At 38.0% G+C, this 23,872-nt stretch overlaps 1 protein-coding gene across 3 annotated transcripts in view; it reads right to left on the bottom strand.

Moving 5' to 3' along the window:
* The window catches only part of HNF4G (hepatocyte nuclear factor 4 gamma), a 62,260-nt gene extending 38,745 nt beyond the window's left edge, over positions 1–23,515 (bottom strand). For 2 of the 3 annotated variants that reach the window (XM_057426190.1, XM_057426192.1), the window contains exon 1: positions 23,254–23,515. The gene's annotated coding sequence lies outside the window, so the exon portion shown is untranslated. Of the gene's footprint in view, positions 1–23,156; positions 23,187–23,253 lie in introns of those variants that run through there. The other variant, XM_057426191.1, reaches the window with a different exon arrangement.
* Between the last annotated feature and the right edge of the window lie 357 nt (positions 23,516–23,872).

Genomic DNA, 23,872 nt, shown 5'->3' with positions numbered 1-23,872 from the left:
TACATAATTTTACACTCTTGACAAACTGTCAGGCAATTGGAAGAGGGTAGGAAAAACATATGCAGCTTTTTGTCAACTTTATGCCTCCCTAAATTTAGAAGACTTTTCTGAATAAAGAAACTAAAAATAAATCAGGAAACAGTGTCAATAATGGGGTCTGAATTATCCAGCAATAAAAACCATGAAAACATTTTTAATATATTTACATAGAACTTTCATCAAATAAATAGTGGCAATGAGACTTGACTAGCAATGAAAAAAAAGAAGTGATTTGTAGCTGACTTATACAGATGACCTTTTAAAAAAAATTACACTGCCTATATATACTGTGGCTTGTTTACTTACATGTTTAAAATACTGTAAAAACTCACAGTTAAAATGTGGCCGACGTACTTTAGGTAATCTTAATCGCAAAAGTTGGCACTGAAGTCTTGGGTAAGCAAATATATTTGCATTAATAGTTACAAATTTAGTTTCCATAATGAAAATAGATGCCAACAAAATATACACAAAACTGAATGTCAACAGATTTATATTGCAATTTTATTTTCATCACATATATATGTTTTTTGTTCATACAGAGAGAAAAAAAGCCAAGTTTATGATGTTTGGCTTAGGGACAAATTTATGAAAGAGTCATAGAATCATAAAATAGGATTGGAAAGGACTCTATTGCGTGTTTAAATGCAATGCCAGTTATCTTTAAGGAAATGTGCTTATAAGTTAAAAATTTGAAAAACTTATAAAAATCTGTTATATAGAGATATAACTCTATATATATCTATATATATCTCTATATATATAGAGATATATATCTCTATATATATAACTCTCTCTATATATATAACTCTATATCTGTTATATAGAGATATAACAGATTTAAATCTGGATTTTCAAGGAAGAAAACTTTCAGAATTGTGTAAACATTCCCCATACTAATTCACTGGTCATTAGAATAACACCATCAGAAAGACCTGACAATAATGATAACTACTAGGCTAAGTAAAAAATTTGGTTAATATGTACAAATTTTCTGAAGAAGCATTCACAAAATAATGGCAGTGAAAAATAAAAAAAAAAGGAGGGAGAAAGCTAGTTCTCAAATCAAGAAAAATTTTCATTAATCCAATCATGAAAAATCCAATTCAGCAAAGTTAAAAAAAAGTCCTTTAAAACTTTTGCAAATTGTTTTTTTCTAACTACCTTTAACAATAGTTAGATGCAACACTGAACCCAGATTCATATTTACATCCATTTCTGTCAATTCTTGACCTCTTCTCTACAAAAGAATATATTAAGTCTAGAGTTGCAGCACAGTGCAGTCCACCAGCCTAGCTAACAAGATTAATCTTTTTGGGAACTTGTTACTACTGAGGAGCAGAATGATCAGCCAGCTTTTTTACAACCCCTGGATGAGATTGATCATGTTTCACCTTACAAGTCACTCAAGTCCCTGAAATTTTTCATTTTGTAACCCCTTCATGTTAGTCCTTATGCTCCTTATCCTTTTCAGTCTTATTCGGCTTTTGTTTTCCTATGTCAATGAACATAGACTTTTACACTCACTTTGACAAGTCCATTGGTAAAACCACTGATTGTAAGAGGTAGGTAAAAGTAAATGGCATTAATTCTACCAGAAGTGCTAGTAGATAGGTGCTGTATCAAGCCACTGTTCTTGATTTTCCAACATATCTGCATTAAGCTAAACAAATATGATCACACAATAAACTTCCAATATTTAACTGAATGTAGTCATAAAGTATACAACTCAGTAACCAAATCCACACACAAAACATGCAAATTATTGCAAAGCAGCACTACATCTGAAACAATAGCAACATGCTGTATCTCGTAGACAGTACTAAGGGACAAAGTACACGATCCCTTTCAATCTCAAAAAAAGTTGTATCATTTGGGATATTTGGCTCAAACAAGCCTGTGGAGAAAGCTATATAAAACTCTTAGTAAAACATAGAAATAGAAAAGCAAATTTTTTTTTTGCAAGAAATTGCAAAAAAAGCAAACTTCTAGAAACAGAAGTAAATCTAGAAATAGAAGCTCATATGAGTCTGAGGGTGATCTTCAAATGAAAGCTTGATGGCAAGTCCAACAACAGATAGTTAAATTTTACTAAGATCATTAAAAGAAATTGTGCAGCTGTTTTATGCCATAAAAGGGAAACTTTGCAATTGTTTACGCCACAAAAATATTTCTTCATACGTTATGGGCTGCTATTGATTTTAGTTGAAACAGTCCATTAATTGTTGGAAGACATGGCATAGAAAATACTGTAAAAAGCAGTAGCTAGTCTTCAGAAAACTGACTAAAATTATGAGATGAGAGGAGATTAGATGAGAGAAGATTAGATGAGAGGAGACAAATAGAAACAAGGAGAAACAGTGAGAAATACTAGCCTAACTATGTTCTTTAATAGAGAACACTCTGTCTACACCAGTTCCAAACACTGAAGGTGGTGAGCAAAAGGATCTTAGACCTGGGTAGAACTCAACAACTCATATTCTCAACAAAGTATCTGTGGGCAACCTGAAACCATAAACCAACAGAAGATCAAGTATCCCCATAAAAAGAGGTTGCAGAGATTTGTCAAAGTATTGGGGCACCTTAAGATGTAAATACGCACTCTAAGAGAACCCATGGCTCTTGATAATAGCTGGCCTCACCCTGTTTGAAACCAGCACACTGAAAAGTGTGATTCTCAACTGAAAGAGTAAAAAAAGGGAAGGATTGGTATTCAGAAGAGGCTGAATTCAGAATTGCTGGTATTCAGAAGAGGCTGAATAAGAGCAGGTATTTGTACAGTGACTTTTCCAAAGAGGATTCTCTCTTACATTTACAAGTACATGCATGCAGCCACAATATTCACTGTACCACCCTTCTCAAGAGGAAAGAGAACCAGCAATCACAACTATTTACGTTGGTTTTGATCACCCTTTTCTTTTTACTGGCAGAGAGGATAATGAGTTTACGGACTCCCCGTAGGATAACGTAGGCTGTATTTCACTAAACATCTACTTCCATCTTTTGATGCATGAACCCCTTTGAAAATCTGACCTCAGCCCTAAGTATTCCCTACAGAAGTATAATGATAAGACTTTGTATTGGCTAGACTTTTTTTTTTTTAGTTCATCGGTTTGCAATTCATTAAATTATTCAGGCAACCATAAATGATAGCAGGCAATTCTTATTGCTCAGTTCCAGGTGAAAATGAAATCCGCTTTACGAAAGAAAAGTCTTGGAAAGTACAAATATCAACTGAATAAACTTAAAATTTTTTTTTTTTTTTAGAACTCATCTCCTAAATAAAGAGCCCAAGTTTCTTTTTTTTTCTTCATTAATATGAATTTCATGGGCACTCTATGCAGCTAAGAAGTCTAAAATAAATACATAAATTTTAATTTAAACACCTTTAAATTAACTGAAATAACTGAAATTATTTTAAACATTTACAATTATTAACAAAACCCATTTTCCACCAAAATTGGTTTCCATGTATCTGAACTGCATGTAACTGGACTATCAGCCACATTCTACTATACTAAGACAACACAGCCAGTAGCAATTGAGAAAACACATTATACATAGCACTTAGTTTGTCATGAAATTCTAGATAAGTTAATGATAGATAATGGCTTACAATTCATGTGTGACTTATTTTAGCAAATCTCACTGATACAGCAATTCAAGCGCACTGCATCAAGCGAACTGCACTAAGTGTAATCAAATGGGCTTGCAGAAAAATCATCAGAAATTACAAAACACTTAATAAAAAAGAAAGTGACATGCTTAGAAGTCTGATGAACTCATTGTTCAACTATTTTAACACACCTGTTTTATTAAGATTTATGCTGTAGAGTTTGTGGAGAAAAGAACTCAAGTGTCAGTGTTTGTTATTACCCTGCTCCTTACCCAAAGCTATTGAAACTGCTACAAGGAACCTTTCCAGTATCCCTGAGATGTCTGCCATCTTGAGTGACATTAAAATGATGTGTAAAAGGCATCGATGGAATGCCTCTTTCAACTTTTTAAGTGGGTTTCCAGGTCCACATCCACATCTCAGATGCATCCTTAGATACCTAAGACGCAGATGCACACTAGAGTTGCCCTGTGGCAGCAGGTCTGCAGCAACAACAAATTTCTCAGCCTCATGAATCAAACTTTTTCAAGAAGCCCTGATGAAGACATGGAACAACAGAAGTCTGAGAAATATCTGTTTATCTGGACGAGTCTATGTGTGACTTCGTTAGTAATTTCCTTTCATTATGAAAGCTAACTTTAAACCTAATCCTAGCCCTACCCTTTCCTTTCTATTAAACAATCATTAATCCAGGAAAAAATCCCTCTATCTTAAACCTTGATAGCTTTGCTTCTTTAAAAGCATTTTTGAGGAAATTTGCCCAAGTATTTTTGGAAAATTAATGATACTTTGATATCTTGTTAATTTAGATGTTAATGTCTAAAATCACAAGCAGAAAGCATTTCAAATCTCCTGAGCCTGCAATACATCTTTGCTACATATTTTATTGGGATGAGGTCTGGAAGGGCACCCCTTGCTTCCCTCTCACTAGCCTTCCTGGCAGGAGAAGAGCTTTGGCATATGCTTGCTCTTTCAAGACAGGACAATCACAGACCAGGACAAAGGGAGCACACAACACCAGGAGGCCCACTGAGGCACACCCATGCCAATAACATATCCTTCGCCTATACCTAGTGATTCCCTGGAAAAAACTGCAAGCTTATTGTTGTGTGCATTCTCACAGCAAAAAATGCTTTCTATTAGACATTTAAAATTGTTTGGTTTATTTTTCATCAAGCTCACCCTGTATTACCACAGATGCAGCCCTTTTTAGGAAAAAAAAAAAAAAAAAGATAAAAAAAATTGCATGGCATTTACCATTTTCCGTGAGATTCTGGTCCTGCGATACAGGAGTGCAGCGTGACAAAACAACAAAAGCCTAGCAAGATATATTAGTAAATATGAATAATTCTGTAACATGATAATTGAAATAACAGTATCTTCAGATACCTTCCTACGTGGGATCATCATGAAACTCCTGATTTACCAGTATTATGTGCAAGAACCTAGTGTAGAAAAGCTGAACATATGAGACAGAAAACACTTAAGGTAGAGCAAGAAGAGTCCTGTTTCCCACCTTCTGCTGTCCTGTAGATGGCCTTCACACTACCATAGGAAACAACCTCACTGTTGATCACCCCAAACACAGCCCAGACACCTTAGGCTCTAGACAGCAGCCCTCACTCTGCAGCTGCTGCCAAACTGACCAGTGATAATGGACTCACCTAAAACAAAAAAAAAAAATCACTCTGTGATCAAAAAAAAACAGGTCACAAATAACAGTGGCTGGAGCACAGTCAACAAAAACACAGCATGTCTGCATTCGTTTGTGGTGGAAGATCCATTTTCTTATATAGTGCATATGATTTAATTTGTGCGGTTTGAGACGGTTTGGGAAGCACTGAACCAACCTGAAGTAAAAATACACATGCAAAAACCTAAACCGGTATTAGGGAACTTGAAACACCTTTTCCTATAAAAAATATAAATAAAAATTCAGGAAAATATAATGAGGCAGAAAAGATATTAGAATAAGATCTGTCTTAAGAGATCAGGTGAAACTAGCCTAATTCCACAATAAAATATAGCCCGAAGCATAAATTTTCCATTATTTAGTTTTCTCAGCTATTTTTATTCACCTAACAGCAATACAAATCTGTGTAACTGTGTAGCTACAGAGATCTCTAGTGTAATCTAAGTATATGCTTTTAATTAATAAACAGCAAACATAATAATTGTCTAAAGCTGAATTATTGGTTTTACATGATATTACCTGTCCATTCTCTTCTACAAAAGTACACAGGAACAAGATGAATTTCTTTGCTCTTCTGCTCCTGTTTCCAGAAATCTAAAGATTCAGAGCTTTTTAGACTCACCTTTTGTAAATTACATGGAGTTTGATATTATGTAGTTAATTCACATGCATAAAGACGGACCCTCCATAGACATGCCATCTTTGGTAGCAATGACCACTCCTCAATAGGAAAAATGTACTTTATCTAGATAAAGAGACTAAAACAATTCAAATTACCTTATTAGCAACAGGCCCAGTAAGTGTGCATCAAAATCTAACACCAACATACTATTTCTTCCAAGACAAAACATTACATTCACCAAAGTAAATTATCTGTAAGAGTACGTGTAACAGTGCCCTCTGGTGAGTATGTGCCCAAGCAAGATGCTTTCGTTATAAGGGTAAAGAGAGATTTTTGTGGTGGATAAATAATTTGGATAATTTTGCAAGCTGAATTAAGGTATAACTTTTCAAACCAGTACTAAAGTAGTTAGATGTTTTGAGATTCTAATTACTTATATGCTCATTTTTTTAAACATAAACTGTCTGAAGAAAGAGACAGTAGCCTTGACTAAGTGAAGATTTATGACTGCTGTGGGCCACATAACTACTTTTATGGTTGAGAATGTAATAGATCCTAAGCAAACACTGATAAGTCCTCTATTCTTCTGAGAAGTACCCACCCACCAAGTGTCCTGACATTGGAAAGTCCCACAGTTTTGATAAGAATATAAGCAAACTAACTGTAGAAAACAATTTCTTAAGTCAGTTGAAAACATTCATCAAATGTTTTGTGGGCAAGGGCTGTGTCTTCCTTCATTATTGGTCAATGATCACTGAATTTTCAATTCCACTGAAATGTGTAAATCCTCCTGAAATACATAATTATATACACACACTCATAAAATACACTTATATATATATATTTATACACGTATGTACATATAAAATCAGGTTAAAATATTAGAGATACTTGTTACTGAACCAAGAAGTAAAATTCTACTTTCAAAAGGATTGTCAAACACAACAGAAAGTATGTCATTTAAAAAAAAAAAAAAGTAGATATGAAGTTGTGCTGGTATTTGATGTCTGAAAATACTGTTCTGGTCTAGTTCATTACCTGCTATCTGGGATGAAAGCAAGAGTATCTTTACTGGAAATGTGATGCTCCTTCATCAATACCTCCCAGTGATCACATCTGCTCTGTGTCTGAAAGTACCCTGGCCGTTACTTCTAGCCCCTGTAGTACAACCTGAACTGTAGCAGTGCTCTCGTAAAGGCAGGAAGACCTAGGGAAATTACTAGAGCTGTTTGTATCTATGATGTTTGTACTGTGTAAGAATTAGAAAGTGAACTTCATGAAAATATTATCCTAGTCAACCTCTCTATATCTTACAACCACTCTTCTCACGTATATTAAATATGCCTCATCACCATCTTCCTCTGACTGTGGTGACTAATTAACTTCACTGTTTGCAAGGAAGGAACTTGGCAGTCCCAGTTGGTTGTTTAACAAACAACCAGCTGTCCCCAGAAGACTCAAAGGAGTCACTTCTAGCCAAGTTCTTTTGGGCCAGGTATAAACATCAAACAAAAATCTACCTCAGCAGATGGCAGCAAGAAGGAGTGGGCCAACAGAATCTGTACAATGTCATCAGCAAATAAAAAAATCTGAATTTTACATTATTTTGTAATGTTTGGTCAATTTATTATACAGACTGTGATTCCTACATTGGACACTGTCCATCTTGATCATAGCTCATGAGAATTTATGCTTTAGCCTCCTCTAATACATTTACTTAACACCTCTAAACACCCATCTTATCAGCTTTCCCAAAACAGAGGCAACAGTACTTTCAAAGGAGGACAAGCTAATTCATTTTACACACACACAAAACAAATAAAATATAGTTGTATATATGTTGTAAAAAACAACTAATTAAAACAGCTTCAAAAAGTTGAAAGTTCTTCCTCCTTTGCAAATTGTCATGCTGACAAACAAGTAGATTGAGTAAACTCTTTTTCAAAATCTAACCCAGTTTTGCCAGAAAATTTTACAGCGGAATATAAAAACAATTTGATTTATTTTGGCAAATAAAGAAGGAAAGAGGCTGGGCAAGTCAGGTCTCCAGTAGAAACATTAACTTTCCTGATAATACTTTAGCAAGCGCTAAAGATCCTAGAGCAAAGGCTACCTTTTTATTATGGTAGCAAACGGCCTTCAGCCTCATAAGGCCAACAAGAATCACTGTAATATATGAAAAACATAGTAATGGTTCAGATCAGTTTGGGGTCTACTCTGAAGTCTCAGATGTAGGATCAATTAGAATTCAGCAAATTAAATTACTAGCTTTTAAACCTTCCTATCATACCCTTTTGTATAGCTCAATGGATACTTGCGAATTAAGACAGCTGTCAACATAAGACTTTATCCAGCAGCGAAATGGAAGAGTGAAACTATAGTTTAAGATGTCACCATTTGCTTATGCAAGAGAACTAAGAGCTTGGTTGTCACATAATGTTAAGCATTCATCACTGGTGAAGTAATAGGTAGCTGAAATTACTAGGATGAGAATGTGGTTACCAGGTGCCACACTGACCATTTTGGTAGAATGAAAAAAAAACGTTATCCAGGGTCGTTGTAAGCCATGATGCATGGGAATCTAGGGCAAGTAACACAGAAATTTCAAAGCAAACAAACAGATATGAAAAAACACATTTCTGCAAGAAAACCTTAGCAAACTGAAAAAAAACTGACAAATTTGTTACAGTTCTTGTAAATTCAAAGAGATTTGACTGTAATGGACATTTGTTTCAGGTAATAAAAACAAGAACAGAATAAAGTTGGAAACACTGTCCTGCTTGGGGGTTCAGCCCAGGCTTGTTCCGCTTTCTACAAAGCTCCACATTCCCTAAGGTGCAGCTCACTCCCTTGTGTGCCACCACAGCTACTGCAGAGCCTTTGTAAAAGAGTTAAAGGCAGTTTTACTGAAATTAACTCTTTATTAATCAAAGACAAAATAATTCTCCCTCTTACAGCCACAGAGAGGAGGGGACAGTTACTTGGAAAGAGGAGAGCCCTGGCACTCCTGGCTTTTTTTAGCTCAAAATAGTGCATCTCTCAGTGCTGTGTGGCATGATTGCATCAAGCCAGCTTTATTCTCCTGTTCACAAAGGGGTACTTCACATGTCTTAGATCAGTCACAACTTGCTCCAGTGATTCTAAAGGAAAAAAACCAACCAAAAAAAAAAAAAAAACAAACAAAAAAACCCACCAACTTATTTTAGATTAAAAAAAAATAAAAATACAATGCCAACTGGCAGAACACACAGATTTCTTTGAGTGCTACCGATTTTCCTGTGCATTCCAATATCTCAATGTGCTCTGAAAGCAATTTTGCATAGTAAATAAAGTAAAAAGAAATCCACATTAATCTATTTATTCTTTCTTTAGCTGCATTAGACGGACAAAAGACAGTTTCCTTTCTTTGGACTGTGGGATCACACCATTACTATCCTTCAACACAAAGTTATGAGAAAACACAGGATGAAGGTCTTTTTTGTTTTTTTTATCAAGTTTTCATATTGTCTACATTTTCCATCTCAACTGGTTTTGTTCAAACTAAATCTAGTTCAAGAATAAAAAAGTTCCCACCTCATTTCCTTGAGAACCTAGTTGTTTTATCTACCTCAACAACTAAGCTACTCTGTCATTTCAATTTTCACATATTTTCTCTGTGTGCATTTGTTCTACGATACAATAAAATCTCATTTCTTCAGCCCACTGCCATAAACTACTGCCCAGAACAAAGCTCTCTCTCAAATCCAATCTCAAACAAAATGAAAAAGTGAAAATCACAAATGAGAAAGTGGACCACAACCAATCCTATGGGTCCCATTCCCACAAGATCTGTAAGTTATTTTGCTTCATCAAGTAAACCTGAACTATGGGGAAGGTATTATCTCCTCTCTCATTGCTGAATAAGAAAGTGTTAATAAAAATAAGATCTCCTTCCAGGGACATTGGAGTGTCAATGTTAACCACTGATTAGGCTGAAATACACTTCTTGATCTTAAAAGTGATTACCAGATAAAATATAAACAGCTGATATGTTATTGTTTAAATAAATGAGGACCTAGACTGTCACATATCTGGTGGAATTACTGTTGCTAAACTATGATAACTATAAATAGTAATTATTTACTGTAATGGTAACACCTAGAAGTTCTTTGTGCTCATCTGAGTTTTCTCTCAGACATATAACAGCCCAAGTAACCAGGAAGGCAACAAAAACCTTTATGTCATCTATACTTCTGCACAAAGCACTTAGCTGCAGAGGCTCTCAGAGTTGAAAGAACTTGTAGCTAGGGATAATCTTATTTTTGTTTCAAAATTTAGGACATTTATTGCACTTTCTCATGCTACCTGTTAAAAGCTTTGTAATTTCTGTCTTTAAATCTCTGCATGTGTTTTTCTTCTCCTGTTCATACAAAGCCTTTAATAGCTTTGTATGGAGCCCCACCTGCTAAGCCTCCCCAGGAACACTGTGATAGCTGTAACTCATATTATGAAGCTTTTCCTTCAAACAAAAATCTGGAAAAAAAAAAAACAAACAAAACCCTGAAGCACTTATATAGCAAACATTTATAAATGCTGGAATTGAGCCACTGGATGTGAAATTGTGACTTAAAAGGACTAAGCAAATAATCAAGTAAGGTTCTTTGCAGTTAGAAAATTCTCTGTCATATAATGGTGGCCTTAAGCAATTCTTGCAATCAAGAGCAAGCAACTGTCTGTATCCATACTGTGCTATTGTTGAGATACAACCTAGGCAAGTCCATACAACTGCTTCAGTGGAACTACATGCAAAGGCAGCTAGAATTAAAAAATCAGTTTCACACAATGAAAGTCTGTTTTAATGAAAACAATGGAATTAATTTTACAATGGTTTTTAAATTGGTGTAACTCAATGAACTGAATTTCAGTCAGCAGAGAAATTAACAAGAGAGCGTGCAGAATTGGTGCAAATATTCCCTCATGCCACATGATAACAGTGACATACTAATAATAGCATATTGTTGATGATGTTCCTAGAGTCTTTGGGACTACTGAAACAGTTTCATATTGTTGAAAAGATGTACTTAGAATTCTTAATTCAACTGCAAAGAGGAATTCTTATTAATAAAGCTGGGTTTTAATTATTCAGCAGAGATTTTAGAAAGTTAGGTTGCAGTGAAAAATTCATGATGACTTTTCAGGTTGGTACCTCTTTCTTGTCAGGTTTACCCTGATGTGATTTCATAAGTGTGCATATGGTACACAATGAGACATTAATGAACTTGACAAGCTGCACTATATTAAAAGTAAGCCTCTGACATGTATCACAGTATCACAGTATCACAGTATGCTAGAGATTGGAAGGGACCTCAAAAGATCCTCTAGTCCAATCCCCCTGCCAGAGCAGGAACACCTAGATAATGTTACACAGGAATGCGTCCAGGCGGGTTTTGAATGTCTCCAGGGAAGGAGACTCCACAACCTCCCTGGGCAGCCTGTTCCAGTGTTCTGTCACCCTCACTGAGAAGAAGTTTCTTCTCAAGTTTAAGTGGAACCTCTTGTGTTCCAGTTTGTACCCATTACCCCTTGTCCTATCGTTTGCCACTGTATATGTATACACACCTTGCAAGACATGCATATTTCTCTAACTCCTTCAACTTTCCCACTGCAATATTGTAACATAAATCTATTGCTACTATACCTGGAAAACACTCATTTTGCAAGTCTTAATAATTTGTTTATGTCTAAGTAGAGAATCCTTCCTTTGCGGACTCCTGCAAAGATCAGTTCTGAAAGCTCTGTTTCTCTTCTCTTCGAGGTCATCACCTTACTTCTTCCTAAGAACTGAACCTGAGGTCAGTCACCTATAATCTTAACAACCACACCAGCTTCAGTGGTGCTTAACTTTAACAACGTTAGCATATCTCCTTCTCCTTTGTCCCTGCTATTGAAGTAAGTTCTCATCTTACAAAACCAAAGCCTGAGATGTGCCCAAACAAAGCATCCCTTTCATTATTTACACCTTCTCTCTCCTTTTTCTCAACTTCTTCCATATTTCATAATTCCAGCACTAATCTGGTTCTCCTGCTTGTGCATCTCATCTGTTTAGAAACTGCCAGCTGATTCCTGAAACATGTTCTATATATTAAAATTTCCTTGGCAGACACCCAGAGTGTGGGTTGGTTTTTCACTTGGGTTTTTTTTTCCCCCAAAACTGTGAGGGGAACAGCTTATTCAGACCCAAACCTAGCAATGGAAAGCTTAGCAGATTTTGTCCCTTTTCAAAGATACCTCCACGCAGAAGTCCAACTCTGTTCAGTAGTTGCTATGACTGATGTCTGACCTGTGATAGTCCTGGCCAAAGCGATTTAGGTGCTAGAAGCTAGTCACTTCATTTCATTCCTTCCAAATGTAAAGTGGAAGAGCAGAGACTTTGGAAATATGCCCCACACACATCTTCACCAAATACATCATCTTGACTTCCATCTGTTTTCAATTCAACTACATCTCTTTCTGCCCTAAACCCAAGCTCTCCAGTCCTACAGATGTACAGACTGTAATCCACCCTCTAACACACTGAATGATGCTCCTGTCACACACACACACACACACACACACACAACCCAGGCATATATGATCAGCATTTGTACAGCAAAAAAAAAAAAACACCTTTGAACACTTTTCTTACTTATTAATACTATGTCTATAACTTGCACATACTTACCTTGATTTATCTAGGGCAAGGCAATTCAGATGGAACTGAACAGCTAACATAAACACAGAAGAAAAAGTATATAGTGGGAAAAATCAAGTTTTACCTTCATATAGGTTAAAAAAAAATCACAATTTTGCTTAAATAAAAATATGCATAACTGTTTTTTAGAGACACATGGGAAGTGTCAAATGACCTGTTTGGATATAGTTATCAACACAGACAGAATAGGTATTAAGGCTCAATAAACAGGCATAAAGAAATTGCTTGGGGAATCAAAAATGTGTAGGTTTCCTTCACTTCAACCTACTCCGTTTCTCAACATAGCTTGCTAAACCTTAATTATTTATTTAAGTAACAGTCTACAGTAAGGTTCTTACATGTGGGACATCATTCCAAAGTGTTCTAAGTGAAGTTCCTAGAAACTGAAAAACATGTTGGAGCAATCCTAGGCGCTACAGGTAGGGCAGGGAAGAGATTCAAAGCATGCCTGCAGAGAAGGACTTGGGGGTGTTGGTTGATGAGAAAATGAACATGAGCTGGCAGTGTGTGCTTGCAGCCCAGAAAGCCAAACATATCCTGGGCTGCATCAAAAGGAGTGCGACCAGCAGGTCGAAGGAGGTGATCCTGGCCCTCTACTCTGCTCTTGTGAGACCTCACCTGGAGTATTGTGTGCAGTTCTGGTGTTCTCAACATAAAAAGGACATGGAACTGTTGGAACAAGTCCAGAGGAGGGCCACGAGGATGATCAGGGGATTGGAGCACCTCCCGTATGAAGACAGGCTGAGGAAGTTGGGGCTGTTCAGCCTGGAGAAGACAAGGCTGCGTGGAGACCTCATAGCAGCCTTCCAGTATCTGAAGGGGGCCTATAGGGGTGCTGGGGAGGGACTCTTCATTAGGTACTGTAGTGATAGGACAAGGGGCAACGGGTTAAAACTTAAACAGGGGAAGTTTAGGTTGGATACAAGAAGGAAATTCTTTCCTGTGAGGGTGGTGAGGCACTGGAATAGGTTGCCCAGGGAGGCTGTGAATACTCCATCCCTGGCAGTGTTCAAGACCAGGTTGGACGAGGCCTTGGGTGATATGATTTAGCATAAGGTGTCCCTGCCCACAGCAGGGGGGTTGGAACTAGATGATCTTAAGGTCCTTTCCAACCCTAACGATTCTATGATTCTATGATTCTATGTTGGTCAAGACCTCGACTAGCCGAACAATTATTCCAACTTTATTTTGAATTTTATATCTTGATTTTTATTTTGAGGATCTATTGAAAAAAATAACCAAGCAAAAACAAAAACAACAAACAAACACTGAAATATTTATTGCTCTGGCCTTTATTTTGGTCAAGATTATTTTTTAAAAATTAATTTAAATAAACAGGTTGCTTAATTTAAAATTCCTAAACACTAGCTGCATATTGGAAATAAACATAAATAAATATGAAAATATAAATATATATAAAATATATATACTTTATAAAAGGTAAGAATTGTTTAATGAAGCACCTGTTAAAATATTTTTTTCTTACAACTATGTTTAGTATAGCTGCATCTGTTTTGATATTGCTGCACATTTTACTACATGAAAAAGTAGGTGTCACCGTACTTATAAGCATAGCAAATCTTATTTCTTCACACATTCATTACATATGACATTCAATATTTTTCTTACTCAAATAATGCCTATCTTCAGGTTTTTCTGCAGGTCATCATCAACCCCATCCTGCTTATTTCGTTTGGAGTAATTCCCAAAGGGTTACTTCAAAGAATTTCAAAGATTCAGTATCATTAAAGGTTGCCAGCTATGCATAAAAGTGACCCTTTCTTGCACTATAATCTGCTCAAAGAACCTCCAAACACTCACTGGAAGTTTTATATAAAAGTCAACAATATTCTTCTATGTTATATGGTGCCTTTTAGGAACTTAAACCCCTTTGCTTTAAATGTTGACTGTACCTAAGCATAGGGCCTGTTTTTAAAACAATTTCTATATTTATTCACATGGACCATCCACTTTCTAATGGGTGATTGCATAGAATCTTTAGGAATGCATTCAGAAATATAAGAAAGAAATACAGCACATGAAAGAAAGAAGGTGGTAGTGGCCTCATACTACCTACACCATACTGTGTATCATCACTAACTGTCTGACAAATCACAGTTTGACAAACACTGTTTTGTTCAACTATAAATGCAGGTATTTATAGACTAACAGATATGTTTAGTGTCATAAACATCCCCTTTGGTTGGAAAAATTAAATTAGATTCACTGTTTAATATTAGGTGGCTGGTTTTTCTTTTTCTTTTATTCTTTCTTGAATTACAAAGCTAATGAGGCATACAAAATGATTTTAAATTAATTTTAGAAAGGATGTAAGACTTGCTTTATAGGAAGGTTATTGATTTTCAACAGGAATCTAAATATGTCACATAGTAATAACAGCATTAAATGTTTTGTATCAGGGCAAGAACGCAAGCAACTTGCTGACTTGTATGATTCACAAATATAGAAAATATATATAAATCCAAATGCTGTATCTAAAGCTTGAGATACACTGCAAGTAGGTCCCAGTGATCTCAGCAAGGAGATATGCTTGTGCATACACAAGCTCCTCTCACAGTTCTGATATAACTACACTGACTCTAAGTTCAAGGTCATCTCAAATAGCCACATTAGGTCTGACCAAAAAATGTGTTTGAATTTTGAATTCAGTGGTATTAGGATCAGGACACAGATAAAGAGGCAAAGATGAGGATGCTTGTGTTCTTTGTCACACCAAATCCAAACTGCCTATGGAAAGCATTTCAGCTGAAAGAGATTCCTGCAAACAGCAGCTGACAAGCCACAGATTTTTCTTGTATCCAGAGAAGTACATCTTGACTTCCCAAGCATTACAGGAAACACCGAATTCTTTATCTAGCTAAGAGAAATGGAGCATCTTTAATTCTCCAGGATCACAGCCTGCACTTGTGGTGGGTAGATATAACCTTTCCAGAGAAGTGCACCACACAATCCATTTCAAAATTTTTAAAGCATTAGAGGGTTCACGCCAGAGCTCCCTAAAGTTTCTGTTTTGAGTTGTACTGGCCTGACGTAGAACAGAGTTCTTAAACCGAAAACTAGAAATCTACTACTTTGACTACCTAAAATTACAAGACAAGGAAGACAGAGAAGCTGTTTTCACAGTTACTTCCTAGAGCAGCTTCCCCACAACTATTTAACTACATTACTTTGTCCAACTGATATTGTGTACCAGGAGGAGTTTTCCTTCGTGACCTTCCTTATGCAGCTGAGGTTTAACAAGCACTCTGTTGGCTTGACAGGCTGTGCAATGTGGCTTTCATCCTCTTGTGGACAGCAACAGCTCTGCCTTAGAAATTCAAGGCTACCAAATGCAAAAGGCGAACATAAGGCGTTAAAAAGTTTGCTGCAACCTCATAGATGTGTTCTTCAGGCTGTTCACAGCTGTGCTCATTTTCTACCTGCCAAGGCTTTTGCAATTCATACATGGATCTTAATTTCAGAGTGCTCATTTAAGCCCTCTGGTACCACAGGATTTTGGGAATGATCATTGGGAGTGCTTTTCAATATCTACCTTTTTTCAGCTTCAAATACATCTTGGCAAATAAATTACTTGACCTATTGGATTAAAATAAGTAAAAAACGCACTGCTAAGCTCTGTACTAACAAAATTCATGGTCAAATTTCTGTTAAAATTTCAATCCCTTTCTCAGCCAGAGCCAGCAAACTACTTACCATTTCCTTGCCCTTGGAATATAAACCTATTAATTGAAAGTTTCACACTTTTGCTCCATTATTTAAAAGGCCTTTACAGTCTTGCTATTGGAAACATTACTATAGTGGAGTTGCTTATTCTCCTATTAACCACTAATCAATCATTAAACATGAGAAATGAGTTAACCTCAGTCAGTTTTTTGAGCAGGCAAATATCCCTATTTTTATGCCCTAGTCATCTTACTCTTTTTGTCAGGAAAATAAAAGATAGTTTGATGACAGAACAATTTGTTGAGGCACAGCTTCAATATTCTAAAACTTCAGCCTCAGTTCTCCTCAGAACTGACCATTCCTTTCAAAGGGGACAGCAGAGATAGCAGCACACCCCTACCTCAGCCACGGAAGTTCAACATCCACCATATCAATGCAAGCGTTCCCGTTACCTGGCATTTTAAGCACCTATCTCAGCCACGGACAAGGTATGTATCAATCCTGACACTTTTGTTATGGGGACAATGCCCTTCAGGAAAGGTGGGAGATTAAGTGGACATGCCAGCAGTGCTAATGCCTTGAGCTGCCGCATCTCAGCTGAGCCTGAAAATGGACGTGAAATGCATCAGCCTGTGGCAGGGAACTTGTACTGTCCTTCTCCACTCTTACTTATCTGCAAACAAGCATCTGAATGAATCCTGAAAAAATCTAAGAAGATGGACCCCAAGTTACCCAAAAGGTCAAACCAGACTTGTGTTCCTGTGAAGTACAGAATGTGGCTAGATTCTTAAATGTAGTATGGATTGTAAATTCCTGGGAGCTGGGGCTCTGATTCTTCCCAATTATGTTTTATTCCCAGTGCTGAATAACAGTACTTAAGGAAATACAGATCCTTTAAAGTACTTTTTATGTGAGATAAGTTCTTTTCATCTTGACTCACTTTAAACCAAAAACAAGCCATGACAAACAAACAAACAAACAAAAATCACCCACAAAGTTAGCCTAATACACCCACAATTAGCTTAATGCATTTTACATTTTTACAACTAAGCTTCTTCCCCCTAATCCTGAGGCTACTTTTTGTTCTTTGGGGAAATTCCAGTGGAGACTTCCTTTTATTTTTTACTTTTGCAGATATTGTTTTTTCTTTTAAAAAATTGCCTGGTTTTCCATGAAAGCTTAGATATCAATGCCAAACTCTTAAAGGGACTTGCTTGTATCCCTGTAATTTATCTAGAAAATTTTAAAATGAAACACAGCAAGAAAAATCTTATTTCAAAACTGAGTGCCTTCCTTTGTGGTTTTTTTTCCCTCTTACTATCATGGCTGAATTTATTCATATTACTATGATTAAATCAAAAATTTTGCCTTAAACTTATGTCAGACCAAGTTCTGGCACTTCAAAACTTAAGTAAACTAAAAAGCACTGCCTCTAAGTGTCCCTAAACCATTTGTTAAAATTACATGTTTAATATCAATATAAAAAGTCACTGAGCTCAGAAAGTCAGATAAAGAGAAAAAAAGTTAGAAGCAATAATATAGGGTAAGACACTGTAAAACATGAACTGAGACAAGAGGCTCAGAAGACATTAAAGCCTCTTTAAAAATGTAAATCTTTTTGAAATGTTTTGGATTTGCACATTAAAGTCAGGGATATCACTGTTCTCCCAAACGTCAAAAAGGATATTAAATAAGAATAATACATACCTATTATGTAGATGGTGTCTACCCCGAAAATCAGAACCAGCAGTAAAAGCTATACATTGTTTTCACTGTTTGCACATAAAAAGCCTATTTCCATTTTTGTGAGGACTAAGGAAGAAATAGGGATCAAAGTGTAACTGCCCAGAAATGATATGAATCTACATACACAGCCAACAACATACAGGAATGATCTCTATCCCACCTAAAAGAGTCATAGCGTGGCTACCAAACGGTCCAGCAGAAAAGACTGTTTTCAACTTCTCTAGCAGTTGGGAGCAGGGGACTAATAAACAGGTGAAGTCAGCAGTTTGGTGAACAAAATCCTGCCCATTTTTAAAATCGTAATTTCTCCCTTGGAAATACAATAGCAGGTGCAAGCCAACAACTGACTACATGCATGAGGTTCAGAAAGAAGACAATTAGTGTGTATTAATATGCAATCACAGTGTGGTAGTTACGTCACTTGCCTGAGCAGCAGGGTCTAGACCTCTACAGAGAGAATTTTGTCTGCTAATCTAATGTCAGTCTGACATTTCCTTGCAAAAGGAATTAAGTATAATTATCCTGAAGAACATAACAAAATATACTGTCTGCAAGACACTTTGGGGTGTGATTCTGAAACAGATGACAGAAACAGTGGTATCAGTAAAAATCATTGTTCTCATCATAGTCATCAATTTGCAACAAAACAAAACAAAAAATAAAAAGGAAGAAGAAACTGTGTAGCTGCAGAAGGCACAAAAAGTGCCTGAGATACATGACCCAATGGTGGTCTCATTGAGCAATCTCGAAGCCTCTGGACCAGCTCTAAGAGTATGAACTGGTCCACTTGTGCCCAGTGTTGAGACTCTACATCTCAGCAGTTAATGGGGAAAAAAAACAACAAACAAACCAACTTATTTAACAAAGAAAAAGGGAAATTGAATCTGCATAACTTTATGCCAATGAGGCCTAGTTTGGTTAGAAAGTAGCTGGTTACTGATGGACATTGCTGTCTCAGACAAGTACAAACAGGCTAGGGTAGCCTAGCAACCTCATGCAAAAATTATTCTCAGAAAGGGGATTCTCATTGCAACATTGCCACAGATGCACTATCAATTGCAAGCTGAATCGTATCTGTCATTTCAAGGAGGCTAGATCTCCCCTCTCCCGCCTGAGCTAAATCCCTGTGTTTGAGCAGGTATTGTCATACATACACATCAAGAAATCCTCTTCCATCACAGAACTAAATACAAGTAAGATAAAAATAAAAGTCTAGGGGCAAACTTTACCATGCTAGGGATACAGGAATTAGTGCTATTTGTATATGTCTGTTGCAGTTGGAATCCCAGCTAAACAGAAGGCAAGAAAAATCCACACAACATCTTGTATACTACTGACTGTAATGTATGTCCTTGTTGCCTGGATACCTCTAGTGAATTACCGAGCAAGGGTACGAGTCTTTTTCCTGGTAAGTATTAAATAAAAAAATCCCAACCTCCTACTCTGTAACAGGCAGAAGATGCACAGGGAGGCTTCCTGCGGCTGTGCCAGCTGAATGCCAGAAAGAGACAGATCAAGCCTTGAGAATTTTAAATCTTGTGGGTTGCCATGCCATGTTATGAAGTAAATCTCATACAATTCATCACCCAAGTTGCAGAAAAATAGTTCGAGAACTCAAAATAATGAATTCTGTCATTTCCAATAGAAGTGTGAAGGGAGAATTATGAATGAACCTTTTAAAAACACGTATGTGGAGGGAGATTGCCCTTCTACAAAATGAAAGCAGCAGGCTTCTATTTAAACGGCCCAATCCTGAAAGCGAGACCTTTCATTTTCAATTAACTTAAATTGACAATTGAGAAAGGTTTGAAAATGTTGTTGGAGCCCTTCAGTTTGATAGATTTCAGCTCTGACATTACACACAGCATTCTGACCTGATTTTCAGGGGGTGCTGTTTTAAAGTTGAGGATTTGAAATGAAAAATATTTGACTCAATCAAAGCTGTTGCAAGACATTCAAATGCCTTAATTGTTAGAAATGTGTTTCCATGTTTTTTCATCATGATACGTTATATAATGCATCATTCATTAAGATACATTAGAACCCAAGAGCCATGCCTTCCCACAACATTATTTTGTGTTGCAGTGATACTTTCACTGAGAAATTAAATTTTATTAGAACACATTACCATGTACAACAGGTAACTACCACAGAAATAAAGATTTTCTTTATATTCTAAAGCAGTCTACATTACTAGTCTACATTACCAGAATTATTTAATATTACGTACTCTGTACCAACAGGAGTCAACATAGGCAAACCAAACTAATTTTCACGCTTTATATTCGCTTTTAAAGACACAAACGAAAGACTTTAAAACAGCTGACCTACTTCCTTAAATAAAAAATGAGAAGAAAAAAATCAGAGAAAATTTCAAAAATTGCAAGCAAGAGATGAACCCTGAAATCACTGAGGAGTAAGACAGAGAGAGATCTCCGCACTGAAAGAGTCCGTTTATCAATTAATATATATAAACTACATTGCCCCTGCTACTTAACAGATATAAAAGCACAATCTGCTCAGCTCAGAACCCCATTATACCATATATGCCACCAATATACCGTATTAAATCAGTTGTGATTATTGTTGTTGTAATGCTCAATTCCCAAATAAACAAAAGCAATCAGACAAAAGTTGTTTTTTAACGTCACATGGGTTACCACACTACTAGTTTTGATTTCTACTTTTTCCCAGAAAGTCTCTTTCAATTAGTGACCTGCTAAGAAGAATCAGTATTTTCTAAAGTAATGTCTTGTTTCTAGTAGCCAGTGGAAATTGATGTGCATGATGCAGATTTCTACATAACACCGATGACATGTGCTGGACACCATTTTTCCACCCCAGACGAAAAAAAAAGCTTGAAGAGACAATATGATCAGTCTCTTGTAGTATTAAGTCCATACGCACAATATAAATTCTGCCACAAAGTTTGAAGCAGAAGCTGTGTCAACCACATGGATCGAGTTCTGTTCTTGCACTACCATAGCTGTTTGGTAAAGTCTGTGGAATCAAACAGGACTTGATTCAGAGACTCAAATTTGACCAAGCAATACTAGGCTATGCCTCGAGGAACGGGTGTAGCAAAGATGTGTTTATAGTAGAACACTTTTGTTAGGAAGCTGGCCTGGAGAGGATTTAATGCGCAAATTAGCAATAAACTTCAACTGGCCATCCAAGGAACTGGCTATTATAGCCAGGCCACAGGAATTCCATTTTCCTCGTTGTACCTCCTGTATTCCTCTCTGGTGGGATGCAGGACAGAGGGCAGTGGTAACTCCAAGCCACCTGAAGCTTTCCCCAATACACTGCCTAAGAGTACTTAAAATAGCTGTCCTGTAAATGCAAACTGGACCTCTGAAATGCTCTAGTTCCACACTACTGCTACTAAGGATAAAATTTTGAAATAGAGATATTCCCCTAGTCATATGAGAGAAGCTGCCAAGAAAGTTATGATTCGTATTAAGGAAACACAAAATCTGTGTTTATTGGAAATAGGTCTAAATGTGTAAGCTACTAAAATTAAACAGTAACACCATGAACAAATGTAACAGCATATTTATTTATTTATTTATTTATTTAAAATATGTGTATGAAGTGAGCCTTAGGCAGCCTGGTGCACTTCAATATGAAGAGAAGGTCAGGGAGATGAGTGCTGGGCAATGGAAATTGTGCTTTTAAAATTCTTTTTTCCTGTCAGTGCTTCAAAGACTGGAAGATAACGAGAAGTGTGAACTGTGTGACTACTGAGCATTTTATCCCTTTTTCCCTTATCATATGACTAGAAAAAAAAAAGGAAAAGAATGAAATTACTAAAATATTGTTCATAACATCTGAAAATCACCTGCATGTATATAAATGTTTTATAAGCCTCCTACCTAAGTTGTAAGAACTTCTGTTCTTAAGGAATATGGGGAATTACATAGCACTTTATAGTTTTCTTTAGCACTTAAGCAACTTGGGGACTTTGACAGCTGTGTAGCATAGTCAGTCTTGTACACTAACTCAGTTAACAAAGATGGTACTACAAAGTACCCTACTGTCCTTGATAAAAAATCACAGTAAATAAATGAATGTGCAGCACTGTACAAGAAAAGGCCTACATAAAGGAAGGTCCAATTTAACACAGCCATAGTTTACTATGGAACAGTATTCATTGTTGCAAATGTGAAAACTGGCTTTGAATAGTGTTATTGTTGCAACCTCCTGTCCACTTCCCAAAATGCTTGACTGTACCTTCTATTTCAGTGTACAGGAACAGATGTTCAACTCGCAGGTGCGAGTGACATCTGAAAGCTGGCCTTCATCAAAGGTACCCTGTAAACAGTGCACCTGCAACAATGCAAAAAAACACTGGAAACACTGCTGTGTCCACCTGCAAACCCCATCCTTTGCTTGCTTTCCCCCTTTCATGTTAAGACATTTTCTCCCTGATAATTATATAATTATGTATATAATAAGTATTTCAGGATTCTCTATCAAGGCATCCAGCACCAGCCAAGCGCTATTACTACAGGCAGCCCTTCAATAACAAATCTGCACAGTTCATTCTTAGGGCGAAGAAATAAATCAGGGAGGCAAAACTAAAAAAGACATTAGAAAATCCTCCTAAACCCGGTGCAAAGTCGTGATTTCAGCCTCCAAGGAGTCACAAATGACAGAGCACAGACCCAGCCTGCACCGCAACCGGTCCTCGAGCCACGGGCCGGGGCCGGGGCCGGGGCCGGGGCCGTGGCGGCTCGCACGGGCGCAGTAGCGCGCACCAGAGCAGCGCGCAGCGGAACTGTGCTGCGCTGGGCGGCCGCGTCCGGGACACGCACCCGTGACCCCCGCCCCGGGGCCTGCGCCCAAAGTGGTGCGTTTCTTCTGGAGCGCCGCGGGCGCTGACAACAGGGGCACGTGACCAGGAGTATTGGGGAGGGAAAAAGTATATATTATATATACATTAAAAAGTAAAATATGTATAACATGAAATGTCCCCAGGGCGGCTCCTGAACGCTTTCCCACGGGCAGGGTCAACTTTCCCCACATTGCACGCTTGCCCCCTCCGGCGCGGCGGGCTGCGCAGGGTGCGCGGGGCGGTGTCACTTGGCGGCCGCCGGCGCCTCCAGTTCCCGGGAACTTACCGGCGGGGCCGCCCCGTCCCTCGGCCTCCGGCGGCGCGGTTGCGGCTCAGGGAGACGGCATCCCCCGGGCTTCCTGCCTCCCCGCACCCCCCGGCTCCCCTCGGGCGTCCCGGCGCTGGGCTGCGTGACTTGTTTGGTGCGGCTGGCACCGTCTTTACCATATGCTGTAGAGGGAAGGAGGAGGAGAGATCGTGTGTATGTGGAGAGCGGGGAGGGGGGAATTAACTTTGCTCAATGGCGACAGTGCAGCAGCCTCAGCCCAAGCATCAGATCGATTTACTAAACAAACTGAAACGTGGGTGGGGATGTTAACCAGTAACCAGCAGCCTCAATGAAAACTGAAAGCCGCTCCTGCCGACACCGACTGGCCCTGCAAGCAGCTCGAGTCCCGCCGAGAGGCGGGACAGGCTCTCCCGGCCCGGCCAAGCTCAACCCGCCCCCTCTAGCCTGCGGCTGGCAGAGCCCACGGTGTCGCGTAGGGGCTTTGCCCCGCAGGCCCAGTGCCCCGACTCCAAAGCAGCGCCCCCGGCTGCCGGGATGCTACCCCTGCCCCGCTGTTTCCCCGGGGGAAGGGAAATACCCCCCAGGGCCGCCCTGCGCTGCCCCCGGGGGGGCAAAA

The sequence above is a fragment of the Pezoporus wallicus genome, unplaced genomic scaffold, assembly GCF_028554395.1.
Source record: "Pezoporus wallicus isolate ANWC-B61680 ecotype Strahan unplaced genomic scaffold, APGP_CSIRO_Pwel_v1 contig_4131, whole genome shotgun sequence".
Lineage (NCBI taxonomy): Eukaryota > Metazoa > Chordata > Aves > Psittaciformes > Psittacidae > Pezoporus > Pezoporus wallicus.
This window is presented reverse-complemented; position numbering and strand designations above follow the sequence as displayed.